At 45.3% G+C, this 26,093-nt stretch overlaps 1 protein-coding gene across 2 annotated transcripts in view; it reads left to right on the forward strand.

The window, feature by feature from the left end:
* TRANK1 (tetratricopeptide repeat and ankyrin repeat containing 1) overlaps window positions 1–26,093 on the forward strand; it is a 1,265,441-nt gene that overhangs the window by 153,679 nt on the left and 1,085,669 nt on the right. The gene's annotated exons all lie outside the window — the stretch shown is intronic.

Below are 26,093 nucleotides of genomic sequence, written 5' to 3' on the forward strand. Positions count from 1 at the left end.
GCGTTGTCTTTACTGAAAAACTTAAACAGGAGACGCAACATCGCTCCTCAATCTGTATGGATAAGTCTATTTATTTTAATACAGCCTCGATGCAATGACAAAAAAACCAACGTGCTAACGGCTTGTACATTCACACCGGGAGGCAAGGGATGTTTACGAGGGCGGTAAATGCAGAAATCTAGAAATCCGCCCGGCAGAAGAGGTAACTTTGAAACACAAATGTGTGAATGAAAGGCTTTGCCGAGGTCTGGTGGCATTTGTGGGGGTGTGTGAGGTGCCAAGATAATAAATAGTTTACATCCCCCCTCCAGCCAGGCCTCCTTTGGCCCTTGAAGTTGTTCACCGGAGGAGTCCTCGCACAGGCTGCACGGGCCAAAGCCCACCGTGCAATGAGTAAGTCCTGCGCCGGTGCCACAGGCTCCTCTATAGAGAAGGAGGTGTGTGTCTGGAACAAAGATTCAATTCACGATTGTTTCAAACACCACCCCTGCCCCCTCCACACACACGCAGATTTTAGCTCTTTGGATTTTTTAGGGCTGCGCTGCCTTCAGTTTTTTGCTGATTCAGGATGCTGCTGACAGCCTAGTTCCCCACCGCCCCTTCCAAAAGAAAAATATATGTGCCCGAAGACAGGGAGCGAGAATAGACCGCCCCCTGGGGTTTGTCTGTGCTATATAATACAGCACTCTATTTATTTATATTGTTCCCCCCACCACCATAATAGCCTCTTGGCGCTTGAAGAAGAATGTTACTTATAAGACCTCGATAGATCTACAAGACTTGACAATCATTATTAATATTGTCATCCTGTACTGTTTCTAAGCGCGACAAATAGCACATGTCCGTGTAAACTAAGGCTTTGATTGCCATCTGTGCAGTCCACCATGTACACGCCATCCAGGAGTTTGGGGTCACATGCCCAAGGGCTCCTACAGATCGCGAAACCAATTAAAAACCGGGAGGCGTTCGAAGGTTCCAGGAGTTCTTGGCACTCACTTCCATTGAGGCTCAAAGGACACCATGCCCTAGAAGCCACTTGGCGCTTTATGGAGGACGGCTGGCCTCTGTTCCTCGCAGTAAAAGTCTCTGACAATGTCCTTTAGATTATCGGCTCCTATGTGATACTGTGCCTTGGCGCCAACTAAATGACTTAGTTCGCTGTGTGATCCTTGTATGATACTAACCAGACGCACAACACCCATTAGGCTCACCGTGTCTATCAAAAGCCAGGACACGCGGCAAAATTCTAAGCAAAAGGTTGAGGTCAGAGTGTTGAGGGCAGAGGGCAGAGTGTTGAGGGCAGAGGGCAGAGTGTTGAGGGCAGAGTGTTGAGGGCAGAGGGCAGAGTGTTGAGGGCAGAGTGTTGAGGGCAGAGGGCAGAGTGTTGAGGGCATTTTGAATATTTTACAGTATCCGGTTTCCACCAAATTTGTCAGGGTCAAAGTGCAGGATTAAACTAATCTGTACATTTCCATTCAGGTGATCGTTTGCTAATGCCTGGTACTCATTTTAGGTTTCACCTGTACAGCACTTGCACTGTGCTTGAGAAAACGATTGTGTTTAATATAAACCTACAAGGGACTTATATCCTGCCTCACTCTCTCACTATATAATACTCACTCTTTCACTTTTTACTACCTGCTCTCTAATACTCTCTTTACTAATAACTTTCTCCTACTCACTACTCACTCTACTACTTACTCTGTGTGTGGGTGCTAATGCAATAGGTCTCGCATATGCAAACGATTAAGCTATTGGCAATGTAAACGACAATGCCATTTATGTATGATTTAAAAAAAAAAAGTCAGGAGCAATGCCAATAGCTCTACCTTTAATAATGCCGAGACCATTGCATTGTAAATGCTTGTTTGGGGGTGTTCCGGCGAAAGACCTTGCAGCAGTTTTTTGTTTCCGTGTTTTCATAGTGATGAGAAGTAGGGTGTTGGAGCTCCTGAGGTTTCTTGTCTGACCAGCCCTCCTGAGTTTGGCGGCCAGATAGTCCGGTTTTCCTGTGTGTAGGGCTTTGTGCGTGAGGCAGGCAGTTGTTAAGCTAGCAAATTGTTCGACTGGAGGCCATTTTAGTGCTGGTGAAATGTGATCGTATTTCCTGATTCCAGTGACCATGCTGCGTTGAGGGTTGTTTTGAGGGGAGCTGGGTGGGATTTTGTTGTGCTAGTGAGGGTTGCATTACCATAGTAGATTCTGGATAGCACCAGTGGCTTGTTTGAGATCTTTAGTAGGAATGAATGGTTTAATTTTGTTGAGTAGCTTCAGATTGAGGAAGGCACTCTTTGCAGGGATTTTAATGTGATTGGCCATGTCGAGTTTTGGGTCTAGGGTGATTCCTAGTGATTTTATGGAGTTTGCCAGAGTGAGATTACTGTTTAGAGCTTTCATAGGTTTAAGCCATTCTGCAATTTGAGGGTTCTCTTCTTTGTTTGCGATGAGGAGGATCACAGTTTAGTCTTGATTTGAGTTTTAGGTGATTTAGAGACAGCCAATGTTGGATTTCTTTTAGAGTGTCATTAAGTTTGAGGATGTCATCTAAGGAGGAGGTTTCTAGATAGATCTGGGAGTCATCTGCTTATAGGTGGAAGGGGATGTTGGCATTTTTAAGTATGGTAGTGAGGGGTTCATGTATATGTTGAACAGTTGTGGTGAGAGCACTGAACCTTGAGGTACGCCCTTGCTGACGGGGTGTAGGTTGTAGGTAGTTTTTGATTTTCATCCTTTGCAAACAGTTATGTAAGAAGGAGGAGGACCAGCGTAAGCCACCTCATAAGCATCTACCCTTTCTTATAGGGCCTTGATGAGTAGTTGGTGATCAACTATCTCAAAGGCTGCTGATAGGTCCAGGAGAATGCGTAGGCAGCATTGATCGGTATCGAGGGATTTGTGGATATCGTCTGTGTTGTTGAGGATCGCGGCCTCGGTGCTATAGCCTTTTCTGAACCCCGATTGGTGGGGTTCAAGAAGGTTAATGTTGTCCATGTGCTGAGTCAGTTGAGAGCGGATGCATTTTTTGAGGATTTTGGATAGGATGGGGAGATAGGAGACGTGTCTGAAGTTGTTCAAGTCCTTGCAGTCAATGCCTGTTTTTTTTTAGTAGTGGCATGACTTGGCCGACTTTGAGGCATTCAGGTATGATGCCGGTTCTCAGGGAGCTGTTAATGATCTTGCACCAGAACGGGACAATGGTGAGTTTTAGTTTTTTGGTCAGTTGGGTGGGTATAGGGTCAAGGACGTGAGAGGCAGGTTTGGAGGTGGAGATTAGCTTGCGGATCTCTGCTTCGGGATGGGGTTGAAGGACTTCCATGTTTTCGTGGGGTGCAAGCATGTGCTTTCTATTGTCACTGCAGGCAGGCATTTGCAGGCGGGCTTGATGTTGATGTCTAGTGAGAGCTCAATCTTGGTGATTTTTTTCTTTGAAGAAGTTGGCGAAGTTTTCACACAATTCCTTGGAGGCTTGCCTAGAGGATTCGGGGGGCTTGGAGGTTTGTTGCTTGATGATTTTATACCGTTTGTTGGGTCTGTTGTGTGTGTTTTCCAGGGCAGAGAAGAAAAAGGTGGATTTTTCGCTGCAGATGTGGTTTTTGTACTTCTTCAAGCTGCTTTGAGTTCGAGTAGGCTTGTGGAGGTGTTGCTTCTCCATAGTCTTTCTGTAGCTCTAAGTTGTCTCCTTTCATTGATAATGTTAGTGTTAAACCAGGATCTTGATGGGATGCTCCTGGTTTTTTTTTTGTTTCAGGGGGGCTACGTGGTGTAGAATGGATTTCAAGGTTGTCTTGTAATGGGCAGTGAGTTCTGTAGTGGATAAATCATCCGTGGAAGTAGTGAGAAGGGAGTTAATCCTTTCCTCCAGGTCAGTCACGTTGATCTGAGTGAAGTTTCTGGCCCATTTGGGATGGTCTTGTGTGGGGGATTGGAAAGTGATCGGTTGAGTTAGGTGGAAGATATTTAAGTGATGGTCTGGCCAATCCACGGGCAGGGTGTGGTTTATTATGACTGTGTCGCGTTTGGCGATAATGGCATCTAGGATTGCTCCTTTGTTGTGAGTTTCCTCTGTGCAGTGTTGGGTAAGGTTGTTGTTGTGTAGCAGCTCATTCAGATTCTGGATTAGCAGGTTGTTTTCTTGATTCCAGTGTAGGTTGAGGTCGCCTAGAATTAAGTTATTCGCATCTCAGAGAGAGCAGTGGGCAATCAGGTCAGACAGGTGTTCAGTGAAGGTGGTGGAGTTGCCTGGGAGTGGTAGATAAGGTGGCAGAATAGTGTTTTGTTGTTGCTAGTGTTGATGGTTAGGCATTCAAAGGTGTTGTAGTTGAATTTGTAGTTGTTGTAGTTGTGTTGTTGTCATTTCCAATTGTATATTGTATTATAACCTGTTTATTTATCATTTAAAGCGCTCTGATACTCCCGGGTCCAGCAGCGCTATATAAAACCTTTGAAATAAATAAATAAAATAAATAAGTTGAAGGAGTCTGTTTCCGTCATGGAAATATTGTCTCTGTGGATGATTGCTATGCCTCCTCCTCTTTGGTCTTTTCTTTCTTTGTTGGTGATTGTAAAGCCTGGGTGGTTGGAGTGTGTCCAGGAGTGGTATAAATCAAGTCAGTTGAATTACCTGTTTTCTTCCCTCAATCTTACTCTGTTGCGGAACAAGCTCTACACACCTTGGATGTTAGAAGTGCACTGTTGTATTACACTGAAAGAACAAAATCTTTTCGTAAGACCAAACAACTTTGTTGCTTTTGTACCACCTCACAAGGGCAATCCTATATCCAAATCAGGTATTGCTAGGTAGATCATTAAATGTATTCAGATTTGCTATTCAAAAGCCAAAAGGGCTCTAACAGAACCCCCTAGAACACATTCCACTTGTAAGCTGGGGGCTACTGGGCTACTTTCTTAGGGAACATCCCTATTATTGACATCTGCAAATCTGCAACATGGTCCACACCACACATATTCACCAAGCATTGTTGTGTAGATGTGTTAGCCAGACAACAAGCTAATGTGGGCCAAGCAGTACTTAAAAAGCTGTTTTAGACAACTCCTTCAGTTACAGGATAGCCACCACTTAGGGGAGACTGCTGTATAGTCTATGCATAAGCATGTCATCTACAGCTCACATGCCTCGAACAGAAAATACTACTTACCCAGTTTGCATCTGTTCTTTGCATGTAGAGCTGTAAAATCTCATGCGCCCTCCCACCTCCCGGGTACCTGTGGCTGCTGTAGTTCTCTTGTTACTATTCATACATACACATGGACATCTCTATTCTTTACTACTACTCCATTCTCTTACCCCCTGAGGTAAAACAATCTGAAGATGGAGTCGATGACCATGCGCACTATCACTGAATGGAGGAGTCACCTACCTTGTGACTAGAAAGACTTCTTAGAAGAAAAACAAAGTGCAAACATCCGGGCCCAACACTAGATGGCGATCTATGCATAAGCATGAGATTGTACAGCTCTACATGCCAAGAACAGATGCATACTGGGTAAGTAGCATTTTCCTTATGGGATGCAGGTTAAAACGAGGCAGACCAGGTGAAAAACGGACCGGTCACTAGGTGCAAGTGGATCACAAAGCATGAGATGGGTCCCAGAAGAGGGGACCAAGACAATGCGTAGTACCACTGAGGGACCTCTCACCATTCCCGGAGAGTGGGTTACCCAGCGTCATTTCAATCATACACTGCGGGTGGGCAGGGGAAGCATATCTCTAGGTGTGGACGCCCGGACAGTGGACTAGGCCGCGGCACCTGTAGGTGCTCAGTCAGATTCCAACTGAGGCCCCAGCAGGGCCACCCAACCTCACTGCCAGCAGCCCAGGTCCGGGCTGATGACAGCATCCGATGTGCTCCCAAGGCTCAGCGGTCGGGGCTCGTGGTCTCAGAACCATGGGGGCTGGTGACAGCATCCGATGTGCTCCCAAGGCTCAGCGGTCGGGGCTCGTGGTCTCAGAACCATGGGGCCGCGACACAGCTCTGCGTCTCATGGGAATGTAGGCATGGCAGTCTTCTCGCCGGCAACTCTGCTACAGGTCCAGAAGCCCAGTCCGTGTCAAGGCAGGCATAGATCTCACCAGGTGGCAGAGGGGCCTCACTGGAGACCAGGGAACTCCATCATGCCCTCAATGCCGACTCAGCTCCAGGATGACTGCTCCAATGCCGGGGGTTATAGCGCCGAAGCCTGCTCACCAGGCCTCGTTCTCACTGGGGGAGAATTGTGGCAGATGCCAGGCACCTTTGGCGGGTGCCAGTGGTACATCGACCCAGCCCGCAGCGCATGTCGTTGGCGATAACGCCATGCAGTCCCCACAAGACAGCTGTGTCACACTGTCTCAAATCCCCTGTAGGCTGCAGCTTCAATCGCCGCTCTGACTGCAGTGGCCAGCCAGCTGGGTCAGCACTCAATGTGCAGGCCAGTCATACTCCCACCCCCATGCACCAAGCAGGGCTGGCTGGTGTTGTTGGGTGAATGGTGGTGAGATAGGTGGAATTTCAGAAGGATTATGCTCAGTCTGGCCGTGGAGCTTGTTAGAGCACATCCTATGCAGCCGCCATCTTGGCCACCCACCAGAGGCAGATGGGTTGAGCAGGAAGGTGATTGAAAGAAGGACAGAACCTAAGGTGGAGCAGCTAGGAGTGTTTTGAGATGTCTTGGGAGTACTTATGTGGTGGTAGATGTGCTTTAGTTGGGAAGCCTTATTTGCTAGTGGGTTGAAGGCGATTCTGTGTAGATTGCTTCCAGAGGAGTAGGTAGTGGGTATATTTGGTCAATATGAGAAGCAAAGGTTTAGCAAATTGTGTGTCCGTTCCTAGTTATCCATATGACATTAAAAAGTTGGATTAAAACCCAGGTTTTCAATTCCTTACCAAACGTCAATTGGTTGCATGATGCTTGTAGTCTGGCGGGAATGTTGGTCTATTAGTAGGATGGATAAGCATGTTTATGGGTCTGGAATACCCACAACATGGTGTTAAATAGTATTCCTCTGCTCAGAGTGCCCGACTGCGTGTATCTGGTGTCATGGTTTGTTATTTTGACCACAGCCTCACCAGATCTACTGTGTGCGCGCAAAGGCCTAAGACTGTCCCTTGACTGTCCCTTGACATTATTAAGGTTTTGTATCTGAAGGAGCATGCCCACCTGCCACCTGTGTCATGCGGTTAGCATGTAAGGCGGTGATAACAGTGTTCCATGTTTTGGGATAGGTGGTTGTGCCCAGATGTTTGTACAGTGTCACTGTAGTGGAGACCTTTTGGCCCACTGGTTTAAAATCCTGCATCTATGTGCTAACCCTGGTACTAGTACTAATATCCCAGTGCATGTTATGTGTGTGAATAGCCTGTGATGCATGTTTCATGTTGATAGAGGCTTTTGATTAGTATTCCTGATCACTGCTGTTAGACCCAGTGGTTTCTGGCTGGCTGGGACGCGTCAAAGCCAGACAGAAGCCTCCATTCGAGATAGGATAAGTACGATACACTTGTCAGATAACCTGTGCTCACCCCTTTGGTAGTTTGGCACAGAGCAGTCAGGGTTATCCTCTTGGTCAAAGTGTAAAGTATTTGCTCAGCACTGCCCTCGCAACACACTGAGTACACTACAAAAAGACTCCAGACCATATGTATGAAACACTGGTCTTTGTATTACACACACATTGAAATCAAAACGACACAAGCATTGGATATAGGCTTTACAGTTATGTGCGATTGTCGAACTCTCCCATTAGCAGCAGAATGACATGAACATATATGTACCCGTCATAGGAATTCACTTGCTCCATTATCCCCTCAGCCTCGAAAGTGACATAACCCCCTGTGGATACTTTCCTGAGGCGTTCACGGTTCAATCTATCCCTCCCACATCGACAGAACATATATGCAGGCTTATTCACAGGTATTCTACTTTCCCACTAGCACATTAGTATCAAACCTTACATTCCCAAATGTTGCATACCCCGTACAGCTTAAATAGTCAAGAAATCACAGGTTTTGACTATGCCTCGTGACCCAGCCCCGCAGCCACTCAAACTACACCAGCCAGCGATACACGTTGCACACTCTAGAGACACTTTGATTAGGTCGTGGGACCACCTGAAGTGAAAGTAAAGTTATTTGGTTTCAACCATCTAGATTAGGTCAGTAGGGGCACCCAGCGGCAGCTTCACACAAGTGCGGGACCAATACCCCTCCACCACAGCAAAAGACTGTGACAACGTAAACTGGTGTGCTCCCAAGTTTGAGAAATATTTCCCCTCTGGCGGAGGTGTGAGCTGTAGTGGTATCCGGCAGCCAGCCATGGGTGCACACACGAGGCACAACCAGACCCCTCTGGTCCAGTCATGATGTTGCCGGCAACAGAGTACCATGTGGCGTGGGTCAGGGGAGAGGGAGCCGGCGACCACGTATTATGAGCACCAATGTACCCCAATATAGGCCTAGGTAGCTGCACTAACTTTTACCTACATTTGTCCTACATTTTTTTTTATTTAAATGCTGTTTATTGATTTTCATATATTTGAACATCAATCCTTCACAGTATAAATTGTGCATATTGTCTTGTATATGGTTACAGATAGAACATAGATGGTGAAAAGGCTACAGACATGAGCATGCTTAATATCACAGTAATGCTGTGTTAGCGTCTATTCGGGATCTTAGGGTTACATATATGTAGGAAACTAGCTCTATATATATATACTGCACCAAAATGAGGTATAGTGTGTATAGAGATCAAGTGACCCCAGAGGTAGGCAGAGGTTAAAGTTAGATAGAACCGTACTCTCTAATAGTAGAAGAGTGGTCGAGCAGTAAGGCAGTAACAGAGGACAGTGTTAAGCATTTGATGTACACACCCAGCCAGCAAATGAATTCACACACTCAATAAATGAACTCTAGGCCAAATGTGTTTGTATAAAAATATATACTGTTGTTTTATTTTTAGAACCAAGCAAGCCTGGCACAGGTAAGCATTAAATACTTTTCAGTAATAAGTTACTGGGTAAAGAACAGTTTGAAAATGCAATAGAAATTATACTTTGTAAAAACAAAGCGCCCAACAGTGGATCCCTTCAATCGACAGCACCTGAATTGCGATCCCTCCGTTATTCTGACCTCATCTATCCTCATGAGGATATGTGTGCACACTGTATCACACCCACTGGCACAATGTTATTCCTAACGGAATCAACAATTCTAAACAAAAGCACAGGTGCACCACTTCTCAATAAACAGGGAAAGCAAATATACAATCTATTTCCAAACAGCAGTGTTCTTACAAAGTTTCCTTTATTCCAGTATCAAAAAGGTTTGTAAAAACAGGGTCATAAGCATCACTTGTTGACAGTGGCAGGGCTGACGCGTTTCATCTTTGAAGCAGACTTCTTCAGGGCTGTAGATGCCAAACACATAAATATACATATAAATGCACATAGCTGGACATAACCACAAATCACCAATACTCACTTTATACAAACATATAAAAAAATAATTAAAAACAAGTCAAGGACTATTTATTGGTCCCAGTAAGACATCCAAAACATGTATATTTATGCACTTAAGTAAAGAACTACTAAAGACAGACTTCATATAATATAATCAGGTATAAATCTATTTTTCAAACCTTACGTTAATGTTAACATTTCAACACCTTCATGATAATTCATACATCATCTATGATTTCTAGCACAGAGGAGCTTATAGGGCCTAACCACGTATGTATCAATGATATAACATAAAAAAGAAGGAAAGAAAAGAAAGAGAGAGAAAAGAGGTGAAGAAGGGGGAACATTGAAGACGAAACAAGCAGACAATATTCAAAACTAAACATATATATATATATAGCGGTCCATCCAAGACTAATAGCCGGAAAATAATAAACAAGCAAGAGGTATTGTCAGCGTGACCCCGGTGATACCATATAACTTATCCTCAAGAGGGTGAAAAACCCCACTCTTGTAGAGGTCAAACGAAAAGATCCTCAAAAATAGGGTAACGTGCTAATTAAACCACTGGATGGATAGCACAGACCAATAAAGTTGGATGATTGAGTGTTTTACACATTATATCGAGAACATATTAAAACAAGCAAAGGCAAGTGCTACATCAATCATGGCAAACACGGCCCTCAAAGATATGATAAAAAAGCAAAGGCAAGTAAAATCTGTGGCAGGGACCCCATGTCACCCAGCCCACTTACCATTAGTCATTCCCCATATCATAACTGGGTAACTGTGTTGAAAGATATGTGGATCCAATATCAAGGAGCCATAGACAGCAAAGTTTCAACTTTAAATTCCCTACTGATAACGATCCATAGTGTCATCTACAAAACGATCTAAAACAAAATGAGGGGAGCATACAATCAATGACTGATTCCCCTTCCATAGTGATAAATAAAACAATACACAATCAGTATCTCGGGTATACTCACTAGATCTAATCCCAAAACTGCATGATCATAGTCACAGATAAAGTGTATCAGCTTATAAGCGTTTCCTTCTGGAGTTTCCAAATTATTTCTGTTCGATGGCACTGAACAACATGAATGGTTCCCCATATATCACAGCCTGAAAGAGTGATAACAGACTTCAGAAAATTTTGTTTCATTTACAGGGGATGCAGTAAGTTGGAACACTTAGCAAATACAGTACATTGAACGGAATAGGCTTTTTCAGTAAATTACAGGTAAGTTACTTTTTACGTTACTTTTCTAACTCAGTACTGGATACCTAGATTTAGCACTGGGACATTTCCTGGAAACAGGTAAGTAATTAGGTTTTGGTTATTCGCATGATTTTTAAAGAATATTTTTAGATTTCAAAACTCCACACTTAGAAACTTTTTGGAGAAAAAGTGTCAATGTTATCCTAAGGAGGGAAAACATGTTAACGGTCCCCAGGTAAGTAATCGACTGTGGGAGTTAAGGTTGTGGGGTTAGACTCAGGGGTTCCCCAGGGTCAGTGATGCACTGTTGTTGCACCCTCAGCGACACTAGGGCGGCCGGGTGCAGAGTGTTGAGGCCCAATGTTATCCAATGAGGGATAGGGGGCCTCCGGTAGGTGGCTGCTGGCAAGCAGGCCACTGGGTTGTGGGAGCAAAGCTCCTAGGGTTAAGGTCAGGCCAAATGGGGAAACAAAGTAGCACAAAAGGTGCACCCTCCGTGGCGGCCGGGTGCAGAGTGCTGTTCGACGTCGGGGGCCCTGTTGTTTTCTATGGAGAACCTCCGGTTTGCAAAAGCATTGCAGGCAGGGAGACGTAGGAATTCTGGGTGCGACCACCACTTGGAGAGGTAAGTTGGGAAGTTAAGGGTTGGTTAGGCACCGTTGGTTAGACACTGTCGGTTTGGGCACACAAGACCGTGGGGCGTCAGGTGCAGGGGTGCCTTTTGGGGTTGGATCTTCTTACCAGCTACTGGTTGCTGTTAGGGGGGGGCCTTCTAGATTTAGACTGCAGGCGTCGGCTGGAGGCTTTTGGCAGATCAGGGGTCGCCGGATCTCTGGACAGGATCTCCGGGGTGACCTCCTCGTGGTGTTTTTCCACTCTAGCTTTGGCCGGGTTCGGTGGGTGCAGAATGGGCTGGATTTGCGGTCTCTGGCTGGTCCCAGAAGCTGCAGTTTGAACAAATTCGGTGTTCAAGGGAGATGCAGTCTTTAGAAGTGAAGGCAGGCTTCTTGAGGTTGCTTGCTGCAGGACACTCCGGGATTTCGCAGGAGCAGGTTTGAGGGGGAGACAGGCCGGTAGGGCTGGGACCAAGTTAGTGGGCGCCCTCCTCTTGTTAGCTCTGCACGGCTCTTCAGTCCTTTTTCTTATCTTCTTTCTTCTCTGGATCTGCCTTCTTTTTTCTGTGTTGCCCCCTAAATACTGTATTTAGGGGCGTTTTAGGGGTATTGAGGTCAGTAGCCAATGGGCTACTGACCTTAGGGTGACTACACCCTTGGTTTGCTCACCCCACGTGGGGGAGTGAGCACAATCCCTAGTCCTGATTGAGGAGTGCCTGCCATCTGCAGGATGGCAAGCGCTGGAGAGTGGGCTTCACCTCACCTCCCCCACCTAAGGGGTGGAGAACACAGGCCCTGGGAACCTGATTGGCAGGGACCCTGGGCACACCAAGAAAAAGTGCATCAGTGGTCAGGCAAAAAGTGGGGGGGTTACTGCAACAGAAACTCACTTTCCTACAATATGTTATTCAGGTACATACAATAAACATTGTTTGATACTGTCACATGATATATCTTATATGTATGGTAACTGCTAACCTTGGGCGCATCTCCACTTGCAACCTGGTGTTTTATGCTCATCTAGTGTCTTTGGGTTTAGGACAGATCTGCTATTCGTTTGATATGGTGTGTGACGGTGTAGGTTTTATTTGATGTTGTGTCCGGGACCGCGGAGGCCTGTGTTATTTACTAGCAATCATGCTGGGTGGATGGTGGTGTGGCAGGGTGGGACTACTCCCGATATTATGATGCTGTGTTAGTGGCTGTGGACTATACATCTGTGACAACTCCGTCACGGCCCTGAAACCTACCTTCGCCTTTATAACGGTTCTGGCACTGACTTTTTACCCAGTTATGTGCCAAATAAATTTGTGGTTTTCTTAAAAAACTCGCTTAATTTATTATACAGGAGGATTCTTAGTATCATATCTTAATCCCCTGCCTAGGACTTGCACAGCAGGATTGCCATCGTCTGTATAATAACTTTGTTTAAAACTCAGTTATGGTCAACCTTGAACGACAGGCCCACATGACCATTACATATCTAGCTAGAACTCCTGAAGGTACCTTTCGGCTATAAAAGAACCACATCTTCACTGGGCAACCAGAGGAGAAGCTTCCACTCTGACACAAGATGCTGAAATCCCTGCACGCAGAAACTCCAGCACCCAGTAGTCTGACATCCCTTGCGGGGTGTCCAACTTGGGACCAAGACGGGGCCCTTCGTTTTCTCCCATCAGGTAATGGGGTTGGCTTTTTCCTAGGGGGATTCTTGGCTTTACACCCATATACATGCTAGGTACACGTTGGTACATTTAGCTAGGGTTTGCATCGTAGGAGTATGTTCGATTAGTGCCATGTTTCTATATGCCTGCATATAGTTACTTTTTTTAGCACAATGGTAGAATTCTACCTTTTATTTACTCTGTTGGTGCTTGTAATCTTATATATCTGTTTCTGTCTAATGATTGTCACAACAAACATGTTTTATACTAGAATAACGCTGGTTTAATAAATGCTTATTGAAAATGTGCCCATTGTTTATTCTGTGTACATCTATGAGACCAAGTGAACACGAGTGACTGAGCGAAACGAAGTGCACTGTTTCCACAATCCCTGAAGGATCAATGGTTGTCATGTTCAATAGTTGTCATAAACTATTTGCTTCTTGGTAAGGTTAGGGGGCTTATAGTGGCACTGTGAGCTAGCTGGTCTAAAGGCAAGCATATCCTGTGGGGATGTCTGGAATCAGTCTGGGCGCCAATCCCTTAGTTTATGTTGTCTAAACGCGCAGATCCTTTGTATTATTAGGAACTACACAACATGACGCTAACAACGCTGCACTGGTTCTCATTTAATGGTAAAATCTGAGTAGTTCAGTCGTCCTTTCTCAAAGACCCTACTCATATTTACCCAGAGACGTCTGGGGTGGGAAGGAAAATAATTTAAAAACACAGCAGCTGAGTAGGTATATCCTGTCTGTAGGTTTGTTCAAGCTTGAAAGATTATAGTTCCCTACATTGTGCCTAAACCTCATCTCGTTCTTGTAAATAATTCCTCTCATAATGTCTCAGAATGGAGACGCTGGTATGAGTGGTACTAGTGCGGAGGAAGCAAGCTTGAAGGAGCTCTTAACATTTCAGAAAATTGCAGAAAGGCTCTTAGTATAAAATTAGCAAATTTTGGTCTCTCATCAATAGATGGGGCATTTACTTTTGTGATTGAGGCACACGAGGCATATGGATCAGAGGTGCTTTATACTTAGGTGAGATTCCCACCTGCAGATGCACGCACACAAGTAGTCCATAGTTGCATCCCAGATGAAATACTGGATGAATATTCTCTGTACGAGGTCATAGAAGTCCTGTTAACTTACCAAGAACATATAAATTGGTTCAAAGGCGCCCTCCCCATACCACAGAAAAAGTGAGACTTGGCCCGCTCAGCAGAGACAAAGCAACTTGGTCAGTCCTAGCTGCTTACACACCGCATCCAGAAATGTATACTTTGCCAGCAGCAGACTTACGTCCACATTACAAAGAAATAATAAAACTATACAGCAATCTTATACAGTTCATAATGCGAACACTTACAATTCAACCTACAAACTTCACTCAAGCTACGAAAATACAAGAGACTACCACAAAAATAAGCCCACAAATGCTGAACGCAGTTATGTGATGTATGCCAACTAAACGTGAGCAAATGCCATTTTGGATAGCACAGAAAATAGCACAGCTTGAGGCAGTTTTTTCACACAGGCTCGCAAGAAAACCACAGAGTACTGACCGTTTGCTTGCCAATGGGGATAGCTTTCCCAAGAGAGAATTGTACCACTTGAGGTACAGTTTTTGATGCCGCTTAAATCAGGACACATGGTACCTCTTCAATAGCATTCATACCAGAAGTATTGTAACAAATTCAGAATGAGTACAGCGCAGAACATGCTCTGACTTGGGGATGAAATTAATAGGCAATTTTGCCCCGGTATCCACAATTATGTTAGCCAACATAAAGGGGGAGGCAGCAGTGGTGGCTATATGCCAACACCTGAGGGAATTCACTCCTGCACAGCAGGAGTGAGAAGTACCTAGTACCTAAAATTATCGAAGATACCTATGCGTCCCTGCGTAGAGATCGCTTGGGAGCTCGACCTGTGAAACCACAATTAACGAGTAATCCTGAAAAGGACAACCAAAAGCAAGCGCCAGATTCTTTTAAAAATAAATGGGATAATAAAAAAAAAAAACAGAATGCATCAGGATCGCAGGGTGGGGCTCCTCAACAGGAGCCCTTTGAAAAACAATATAACCTTAAAAAAACCTGACCTCTTTAAAAAACCTGACCGGTATCAGGATACTGATACACGTTCCTCTCGTTCCTTTCAGGGCTCATCCAAAAACTCAGAGAGGGAAGGATGGTCAGAACACAGATCAGGAGAGCGAGCAAAGTCAGGAGACACACATCACACTTCATAATACATTATCAAACACAAAGACAAGCCCAAAAACAAACCTCAATTTAAAAAGAAGAAAGTAGCTGGCTGTAAAATGAGAAATGCTCAGGCTACTGATGACTCAACTACTAAACGGGGAATGGGCTCTGACAATGCTAGACAGCGCAGCAGAAGTAGCAATAGCTCGCCAGAACCTGATGGAATTTCTGGTAACAAAAGCGTTCAATGAACATATCACGGTGGAAACACCTGATATGAAGGGAAGTGTCCCACATCGTTTAAACTAAATTACGCTCCAAATAGAGAGGGACATACCCAAGAAAGTGAAAGGTCTCTTTTGGGAGAACCTAACTTTTGAATACTGTTGTAAATCAGATGGTGATAGATGACAGATACAATATCCTTTTTGCTGAAAGAGATTGGCCGCTTGAGTTTGTCATGGATTGCCCAAAGGGGGAAGAGGTAATTTTATCAGCTTTCTCCGACTTTGTTCCAAAATCACAAAAACACACATACGTGCAGGAGTGAGCGGTAGTGCTAGCTCCTGCATTATTCCGCATCCATATAGGGTCGGATGCTGAGCCACCTCACCATGAAATTCCATTTAAACTACTCGAATAAACGGGTCAGGGAGATCTTAGATAAACTTTAATTCCAAGGTGTGATTGAGAATTGCATCTCCTAAATGAATATCTTCTCCTGAATGAAATAATACCTCTATATCAGTATGAATACATGATTTACACTGACCGATCCGCCCAGCCGGCCGTAGGAAGTAAACTGCAATACAGCGCAGCATGTGCGATTGTGAAGGGACGTATGCGGGATAGTAATTCCGTCCTAGCAAGACGCAGACGTAGTCTCTAGGAGATTGCATGGGAGAGCTGGCAGAGCTAAAAGTCCTAATACTGGCACTAAAAAATATGGATCGGGAATTCACCACACTTATTGTGTGCGATTCGATTGTGTCCAGTTATACAACAAATATCTTCACTATTGGGGCCTAAATGGAGATTCCAAAGGTTGCACAATAAACCACAAGTTGCTTTGTGAACAAGTGGCAGAACTGAAAAAAGGCTTGTCACGGGCTCATGCAATTCACACATTGATTCATCGACATGTTGGCTTGCACGTTGAAGGGAATTTATTGGCTGATAAAGCCACCAAGGCGACAGTGAGAACTGCTGCCGTTGCTGTAATCACACATTCTAGTACAAGTATAGACGGACAGATAATGATAGCTGTGAATGCTACGCAGAAGAACAGCTCAGCTTTGCCAAAAGGTTTTCCACTGAAGTACTCCTACAAGCTAGATGCATAAAACATTCTATATGCTCAAATTCCAGGAGTGGGGGATAGAGTAATACCAAACATGGGTCGCAGATTCGTTTTATTCGAGCTGCACACGAGGATCTGGGTTCAGCACACGCAGGTATTACTGCAACGGGTTCACTACTGAAACAACATTATTGATGGCTAGGTCTTACCAAACAGACTTAAGGCTTTGTCCTTATGTGCGACATTTGTTAGCAGATGAAGGGTTCCACCATAGCACGCCTGCCACAAACACCACTACTGATATCTGACAGACCTCTCGCATGGGTCTACTTGGACCACTGTGGCACGTTACAATCTGACGGGGCTTACAGGTACATCCTGGTGGCAGTGGATTCATGCTATAGATTCCTGTGGGTTTGGCCCAAGCGCTCGACTGATGCTCGAACTGTTATACAGGATTTGTGAGCCTTTATAGGGACATACGCTATTGGCACATTACATTGTGACTGAGGCCCTGCGTTTAGCTCACGAAGAAGTCATTGGAAGTTTGGGTGTGGTCTTGCTGTACTCCTCTTCATATCATCCCGAGGGAAATTCGATTGTGGAGGGTGAAAGCTGGTGCTTAAAGCAATCCTCAAGAGCAAGGTTACTAGGCCCTAGTGGCAGTTAGGTAATTACTTATATGGGTTCCAGAGGGGCCGTACTTTATAGGAAGTCCTGTTTGAGACTATAATATGGGTTCCCGACCTAGATTGTGGCAGCGCAGTGGCAGGTGAAAAAACCATTTGATATCACTGATCGTTTGGCTGTTTTACAGGAACTCAATACATTTTGGGTGTTGCAAAGTCCAAGTAAAATGCACCACCCCTGGGGAAGTGAAAGCTGTTTCGGCAAGACGTGCCCGGGTCCCGAGGATTGTGGACCTGGTCAGAGAAAAGATTGTGGACAAGAACGAATTTGGGCCATCTTACAGAGCACCAGTACCTGTCCTGTCTATCAAAGGAACAAGAACAGTAATTCTTTCGCCTCTTGCTGGCAAGAAAGAAAAAAAGATTAGTCTCAATTGATCTGATCAAACCACACTATGTGGTCAATACTCAATAGTAGGCCGTATGGGCTCCTAGGTAGCTGCTGATCTCCTCATGCTACCTACATGACCTTCAGACAGATTAATGAATATTCTACTCGACGATGTGAAGGAGTTTCCAACAATGGAATGGAACTCGTGCCTGTTGAAATTGAACAGCTACAAAATACAAATGAAACCCAGTTCTCTAGTCTGCCTAATATCGACATCTATGTGAATATGTCTTGATATGAGTCATCTGCCAGTTCTATAAAAAGTGCTGAGATACCAAAGATAGATCGAACGTCTGGCTACTTCATCGATTTTCTCTCTGGATCCATGTGAACCTGAGTTACCACCACCGCCTGTTTCCCACAAACAACAAACTCATGATTTTGACCTTAGGCTAAAAAAGACTTATCTTGTTTTTCCCTTTCTACTGCTCTGAATTGCTATAGGTCTACTGTTCGTAATCCTTTAGATAGGTGTAGTGTCTGTCTTTTTCCTGCTCCTGAACGGACATTACCCCCCAGAACGCTCCGCAGTACAAAATGTGAACTTGGTCCTGAAACCGCATGAATCATCACACCGTGAACAAAGAGACCTGTCCTTAGTGAACATTACAGCAGTTCCAGTTCCTGAAGGAATAGTTTGCGACAGTGTTTCAAATGATGTACATGGTCCAACTGAACTTTTAAAAATACTGCAGTTATTTAAACTTTCAGTAAGTGATATCATCACCTCCAGAACTTTCTCAGATGGTTGGGACTTTGAAACTGTAAATACTATTCTGTCTAATTTAGAACAATTTGCTGCATTTTCTAGCGATGAATTGTATGATGATACTTCTGATTTTGACACCATGTATTGTTACCAACACTATGTTCATCATTTCTTGCACAAAGCTAGTATCCCACGTAATGTTTTCTCTTACCATCAATGCGAACATTGTCCAACACCACCAAAAGGTAGTTCAACAACATTTGCACAACAGTTTGCATATTTTTCTGGGTTTAACACTTCAATTTGAAATATTCTGGTACTTTTATTCCCTAACTGTCTTTACAGGGTTTAGACTCTTGGAAATACATCATAGACACAAAATCAGTCTGGGGGGAACTAAAGATTGGTACGTCCAAGTAACTGAGGCCTTATTTAGAGCATGCCTCATCCCACAGCAAATTATCTCCATGAATGACGCAGTGCACCATACTTCCTGTCTTGGTTTAGCCAAGATCAAGGACTTGAACACACCTCAGATTCCCTCGTTTTCACACTGAGGGTTGGGAAAATCATATACAACATTGAGAGGATACATTGGATGCCATACTGCACAATGGTTCTTACAATTCAACAGACCCCGATTATAAGGCATGGTTGGTTTAGCCTATCAACACAAATAGGTGTCAGTCAAGATTAAGGGGTACACCAAAGGGTTAAGTGTCCATAGGCCTGACCAACGCTACGTACAACGAGAACACTCGGTGTGGTGACATCCTACAGTGTTGAGAAGCTATGCCTAGAGTGGCTAAACACCTTAACACTGTCCCAGGTGTAACAACACTTGTCCTTACTCTCAGATTAAATGGATCTTGGGGATTTTTTACCAGGTCCCCATGAGCCATGTCAGAAGCGCTTCCTTTACGCTATTTACAACGAGTTATGGAAAATCTCCCAACAGGAGGCTGCTGAGAGATTGCATGAGATTGACAGGGTTAACCTAGAAAAGGCTTTGGCAGTGGTCGACAATGGCATGACCACACTGACATCCAGGATTTATTTACTGGGCAACATTGTGTCTTCTGCATTAGATATAAAAGAATAGGATTTTTCTATTCTTCAACATGGGCAATCGCAATTGCGATCCATTCAACGCTGCTATCACTGCGGTCTGGTCACGTTGCCTGGCGGTATATCAACAGTACGTCTCTGTTTTCTGCATACAATCTAACAGAAAGAGAGACAACCATGGCACGAAGAGATGCAAAGTATACAATGCTGCTCATTGAAAAATTGGACAATTACCTTTTACCGTGGCTGAGCACCCTCCACAGAATCGTTGATCCATGTCTATATTACACTGCCAGTCACAACATTCCAATTTCAGTACTGTCTGCCGTATCACCAGGTAGGCAGGTATGGAGTGTTGGGAGAGGGGTAAATACATGAATCTTGGGAATTACCGTACAGATTTAGTTGCAGGAATGGGGACAATGAAGTTTTTCTCTGCGGGTCAGACTGTAAGAGTTCTTTAAGTGGTTCTCTAATTTGTCAGGATATTTTGCTTCATATAGCCTGTAATGCTTAGGTTGGAAACCTATCGTCTCACTTGAAAGGATCCCCAGTTGCCATGATTCACCCAGTGTTCAAACTACTCTTGAATTGGAGTTACTTGATGTTGAATGATCAAGGTTTTTGTGGGATGGTACAGTAAGTTCTAGGGTTACTTGTAGGCAAGTATTGGTTCCATCGACCCACACAGTTAGGGAGGCAATATTATGGCCTTCATTGGATGTTTTCCTTATATGGTTTGATTCTCTGGGCAGACTGAAAGCCATGCTACTACAGAAGGATGTCGCCTTAACCTCAGCCCGAGAGACATTTGATCTCCAGGTTGCAAGGTCTTCGGTTGATATACAGGTGCTAGTCCGAACAAACTTCCTGTCTCATTTCGGAGGAATGGTACATCGTATCTTTAACATGTCTGATATGAGTGGGATTGTGCACCTATTTAAGAGCATAGGTTTCGGACTATTGAGAACCTTTCAGAACATCTTCAGAGTTATTCCATCATTTATACACTCCATATTGGGAAGCGTTTTTGGAGGGCTTCCGCTGGTCCTACTACTTGTAGTGGGTATCATTGTTTTAATTCTCCTGCTACACAATGGAAGGCCCAGTTTCCAAAGAGATGAAAAAAGCACTCCTTTTGCGACGTTGCCGTGAACGCATGGTACTCCATCTGGGTTCACCTTACTTATGTCTGACCTTTCCATCAATTGTGCCACCGTACGTAGACGTACTACTGGACCCCTTAAACACCCACGTATTACAGTGTCCTCAGCGTATGCCCATGTTGATGACGGCATTCTTAGATCCTCCACAGGATGCTTCAAATCCTGTCAGAATGGACACTGGCTCTACAACCAGCACACAGGTTTCAAGGGTTTCTTCAGAGGCTGCAGCGGGAACTGAAGATGATCACCTTTGCTCCATTGACCTTTTACAAGAGGTGTTACAGGGACCGTTGACTGTGAATGCAAGCAACAGTGATGTTGCATCTTCCACACAGGACACAAACATTTGGCTCTCAGTGTGATGGGAACATTTAGGCCTTTTTCCAAAGTAAGCCAAACTGGAATTCAAGAACACGGTTTTTGTTTTATTGTTCTCTCCTGCTCTTACTGAGCACTAAGGCTTTCGATGTACTTAGTTGGTCTAACTGTATTTAGAGGACCTACAGAGTTTTTTAACTTTTGTTAACATATCATGTTTTAGATGTTTTTATACTCTTGTATTTTAGCAATATATTTATGCTTTTTTAAACAGGCATATTTTAGCATTATTTAATATCGTCATCTAGTCAGATGAGGAGTGGGTGTTATGATCCCCAATAAACCCCAATATAGGCCTAGTTAGCTGCACAACCTTTTACCTACATTTGCTCTACCTTGCCCTACTGAACGTTACTGGTGCTGACCTTTTTACCTAGTTAAGTGCCGAATAAATGTGTGGTTTTCTGCAAAAACTAGCCTCATTTATAATGCATGAGGATTCTTGGTATCTTATCTGAATCCCCTGCCTAGGACATGCACAGCAGGATTACCATGTTCTGTATAATAACTCTGTGTAAAAGTCACTGCTATCGTCATCCTTGAACGATAGACTCACAGTACCATTACACATCTAGGTGGAACCGCTGAGGGTATCTTTTGAGTATAAAAGAACGACAACTTTACTGGGCAACCAGAGGAGAAGCTTCGACACTGACACGAGACACTGAAATCCCTTCACTCAGAGACTCCTGCATGCAGTGATATGACATCCCTTGCAGTGTGTCCAACTTGAGACCTAGATGAGGTCCCTCATTCTCTCCCATCAGGTAATGGGGTTGGCTCTTTCCTATGGGGGGTTCTTGGTTTTACACGGACATACATGGTAGGTACACGTATGTACACTTAGATAGGGTTTGCATCATAGGAGTACGCTCAATTACTACCATAAATTGATATGCCGGGATAAACATATATTTACTGTTTTAGCAGCGTGGTAGAATTCTACCTTTTATTTATCCAGTTGGTGCTTGCAAGCTTATATAGCTGTTTCTGTCTAATGATTATCGCATTAACACCTTCGCTGCGGCAGCAATTCCGCCGCAGCGCTAGGGGGGAGGGGGGCCGCGCGGCGCTCCCATGCTCGTGACGGAACCTCACCGTCACGAGCCTCGGGCGTGCTGTGCTTGTGACGGAGCGGTTCCGTTACGGCCCCGCCCGCTCAATAGAACGCGCCGCGAAGGTGCGTAATCAGCGCCGCGCAGGCGCGGCGGCCAGGCCGTGACGGAACCGCTCCGTCAGCAGCACAGCGCGACCGAAGCTGGTGACGGAGCGGTTTCGTCACCAGCATGGAAGGTGTTAAACATGTTTTATACTAGAATTACGCTGGTTCAATAAATGCTTATTGAAAACGTCCCCATCATTTATTCTGTACGAGTGCCTGAGCAAAAAGTAGTGCACTGTTTCCATGATCCCTGAAGGATCAAGGTTTGTCATGTTTGAAGTTGCCAGAAACTATTCTCTCTCCTTAGTAAGGTTAAGGGGCTTATAGTGGCAATATGAGCTAGCTGGTCTAAAGGCTAACATATCCTGTGGGGGTGTCTGGAATCAGTCTGGACACCAATCCCTTAGTTTATGTTGTCTAAACTTGCAGATCCTATGTATTATCAGAAAGTACACGACACTTGGACTGAGGCCACAATGTCTGGCACTGCTCTCTGGATCTGGAGATCGGAGACCGTCTAGGATTCCGGCTCGGGTCCTGCGGACTCTACAAACGTCCCCAACACTCCAAACTACAAAGTGCGTGCTAGCACAGGTTTCCTGTTGCACGTTCGGTTTCCTCGGATTCGGCAAGCTTCCCCAGCACTCCTTGAACTCCTCATGTTACGGCACCCCAGGTGGACCGCTAATCTTTACCAGCATACTGCTCTGCACAGTGTAATATCTACATACGTCAGGACGGTCCTTGTCCCAATAGATGATAACTTCCATCTGTGTCAGCCGCACCCTGTGCAGTCCGTCTGATAAGTGGAAATGGGGAGATCCTTTTTGTCCCTGGGATCTCTTGGACTGGAGGCCAGCAAACTGGCCCTTGAAGAGTGTTTAGGGCCCGGGCCATGACATGAGGCAATAAACTGCAGGCCAGCAACATTCAGACAAAAACCCAGCAAGTTATAGTCCCCTTCCTGGAGCACAACCAGCGCCAGGCCACCATAAGTCTGTGGGTAGTCCTGTTGCAGTCCCTCCTTCTTTTGTTGATGTCCCAGCGTAGAATGGTTTCAGTCCCAAAAAGTCTTAAACTCTTGAGGACAGAGCCCCTATAATTATAACCACAATGGCCCTTGAAGATGAGATCAAGTCAGAAGGCCATCTTTGGAATGCACAGGCCTCCTCTAAATTGTGTCCTGTCTGCCATCCTACCCTGGGATGTTTGATCAGTAGTGGGGTCAGGACCCTGCCCCTTAGAATGCAGGTGACCGTTCCACCCCTCTTATCCATTCCAGGTAGGCTTCTCAGAGTCAGAGATGTGCAGTTTTCCTTAAGCCCCTAGTTCATTGCTGTCTATGAGGAATACGCAGAAGTAGTTGTCCCCCAGAACCCAGATGTGGATTAGAGACAGACTGACGAGCGTAAAAATGTAAACTTTCCCAAAGTGGCATTTCCACAAAAACAATGTCATCCACTCTCATTATTGGAGAGGATTTGCCATTATTAATCCATCAATACTAAACTCCATACCACTACTCTCTGCAATTAGGAAATGCATCTCAATAGCCTTTCCTCAGATCCCCCCATGTTAGTCAATATGAGAAGCATGCCTCACAGTACTGAACACTCCATCCGGTGCCATTCCCTATTAGCACACAAGTGCAAATGCCCTACCTTTTCTCTACACTGCTCCCTGCCCCCAGGGAGTACTCCTATGTATCGAGAGACATGCAGAATTTGGGCAAGTCGTTTTTAAATGCCATGCCGACTAACAGTAACCTGCACCCACAGGCCATGCCATGGCATACCTGTAGTATGTTTGAAGAGCTACCTCCATGGGTGGCACAACCAGTACTGCAGGCCCACAGAGTAAGCAAACACAAGTTGATGATGGATAGAGCGCTGAAATTTTTCAGACACTCTCCCCCAGTCACAGATCTTGGTTGAATCCATCATCATTCTTTCGCTCACTTCGCCACCTCAGTTCAGACCCAGCTATATGCAGATCAGTTATGATCCTGTGCCTCATGGGAACAGTCCAGCCCGAACTGCCATGCCAGGTCTTCCTCTAAACCGGAAACAAGCATCCTGGGACCGGTTTCTATGTAACACCCTTCATCAGCCAGGTTAGTTTGAATCCAGTGGCAAAGTGAGCAAGGGACCCACGTCTGGGCATACCCTGCCAACTTAGGGCGCACAAAGCAAACACAAGGAGATGATGGACGGAGCGCTGAAACTTTTGACACTCGCCCCCAGTCGCAGATCTATTTGAATCCATCATCATTCTTTAGCTCACTTCGCTACCTCAGTTCAGACCTAGCTATAGGCAAATCAGTCTGGACCCTGTGCCTCATGCCTCATGTGGTATGTTTGAGGAGCTACCTCCGTGGGTGGCACACCCAGTGCTGCAGGCCCAGGAGCATTTGAGTTGCATGTCCTAGGTATATGTCTTACCACTGGACAAGGGACTTGCAGCTAACTGAAATCAGCCATTCATGTATACACCAGTATGTACATGACAAGCACAGCGCTTTGGCACTGAATGGCAGTGTCAAAGCGCTCAATGTTCTATGCCATTAAACCAGGGTCCAAACAGAAGGTTGGAACCCAGAAAGTCTGGGGAGATCACGCCAAAAGATGCCAGGTTCAACAACCACCATTCAAATGATGTAAAGAGTAGATTGGCTTTCTCTGTTGTTCAGTGTGCGAAGGGTGCTTTAGTTAAGACCAACCTTTTATCTCTTTTCTGATCATTGTTCAGTGTGATTGTTGATAGCCAGGTGCAGTAAGCTCACAACCCTGCATCCTTTTGTTGTGGATGTTCTAAACTGAAGATGACCTCACTGCAAGGAGCATCGCTCTATGCACGGCTGTGTCTGATCAGCCTAGAACCGGCCCAAAGCTGTTGGGAGTACAGGGAATTCACATCTCTGGTCTGCTTTGACTGTATAAAACTAGGAGCTACTGACCCAACTATCCCAGTCCCAGATTCTCCTTTTCCAAGCCAGGCGAAGCTCTGGGGAGCACTCTGATGACTACTTTGCAACAGGAGGTGGTGTGTGCCTAACTGTCACCTTCCCAGAGGTAAAGGGACATCACCTGGTGTCTGACCTGGGATGTAGAGCTGGCTCCCTCTGCTGGAGCACATGGTGGCTAATATGCCTACTGGGAGAGGAAAGGAGCACGCCAACCTTCCAGGTGTGATTATCTCGGACAGACCAGAAACAGCGGACCCTGAAGACTTAGACCCTCCCACCCAGAGAGACTTAGGAAAGTTATCCGTGTGCTCCCAGATCAGAGCCTAGTCTCTCCTGCCGAGCGACCTACAGCGTGGCATTGTCCGAAAGTTCTGCCTGAGTGGACTGTACTGTGGCATTGTCCTAAAGTTGTTGCTGCAAACCTTAAACTGTTCTGAGTATCCTGCACGTTGGAACTATCCAGGATTCGTTCTTAAGCAGACTGTGCCTTTGAAGCAGCCTGGAGTGCACCTCAGCAGACCGAGCCACTATGACAGATGACTAACCCTGAGCGGACTGCAACTCTAACCTAGCACAGTGCCCTGGTCTGAGGTCATGCGCCCTGTAAAAGAGTGGATTAAGGTGGTCCTATAACGTCTGAACTCACCCAAAGCCCAGAGATCCACGAGATGCTGGAGCCTACAGAGACCCGGCTGCTGGCTTCCACTGCTGCTCCCAGCAAACTTAACCTGAGCACCAGAGCACTTGCAGCCAGTGCATCTCCTTCTGGAAGCAGGAGGGCGAACCAGGCACCTGCTACTATGATGAAACAAGCAAACTGTTTGGATTATCAAGAATAATGGAGCGTACAGACTTTAGAGAGGAGGATAGCAGTCACTTGTGCCCACTCCAGTGGGCAGACAGAGTCAAACCTTGGTAGAGGAGTTTGTAGAAGGAGGTTCTTGGGTACAATGGCCCCACACAGATAAAATGCTATTAGCTGTACTATGTAGTATTACCTTTCTATACTACCTTCAAATGATGGTGCTGCTGAGTGTTTGAGTACTGACTTTGAAGCACCTCACACTACCTCCCTGAGAAGCCTGTCACTGCTGGCCAT

The sequence above is a fragment of the Lissotriton helveticus genome, chromosome 4_1 (genome assembly GCF_964261635.1).
Source record: "Lissotriton helveticus chromosome 4_1, aLisHel1.1, whole genome shotgun sequence".
Classification (NCBI taxonomy): Eukaryota; Metazoa; Chordata; class Amphibia; order Caudata; family Salamandridae; genus Lissotriton; species Lissotriton helveticus.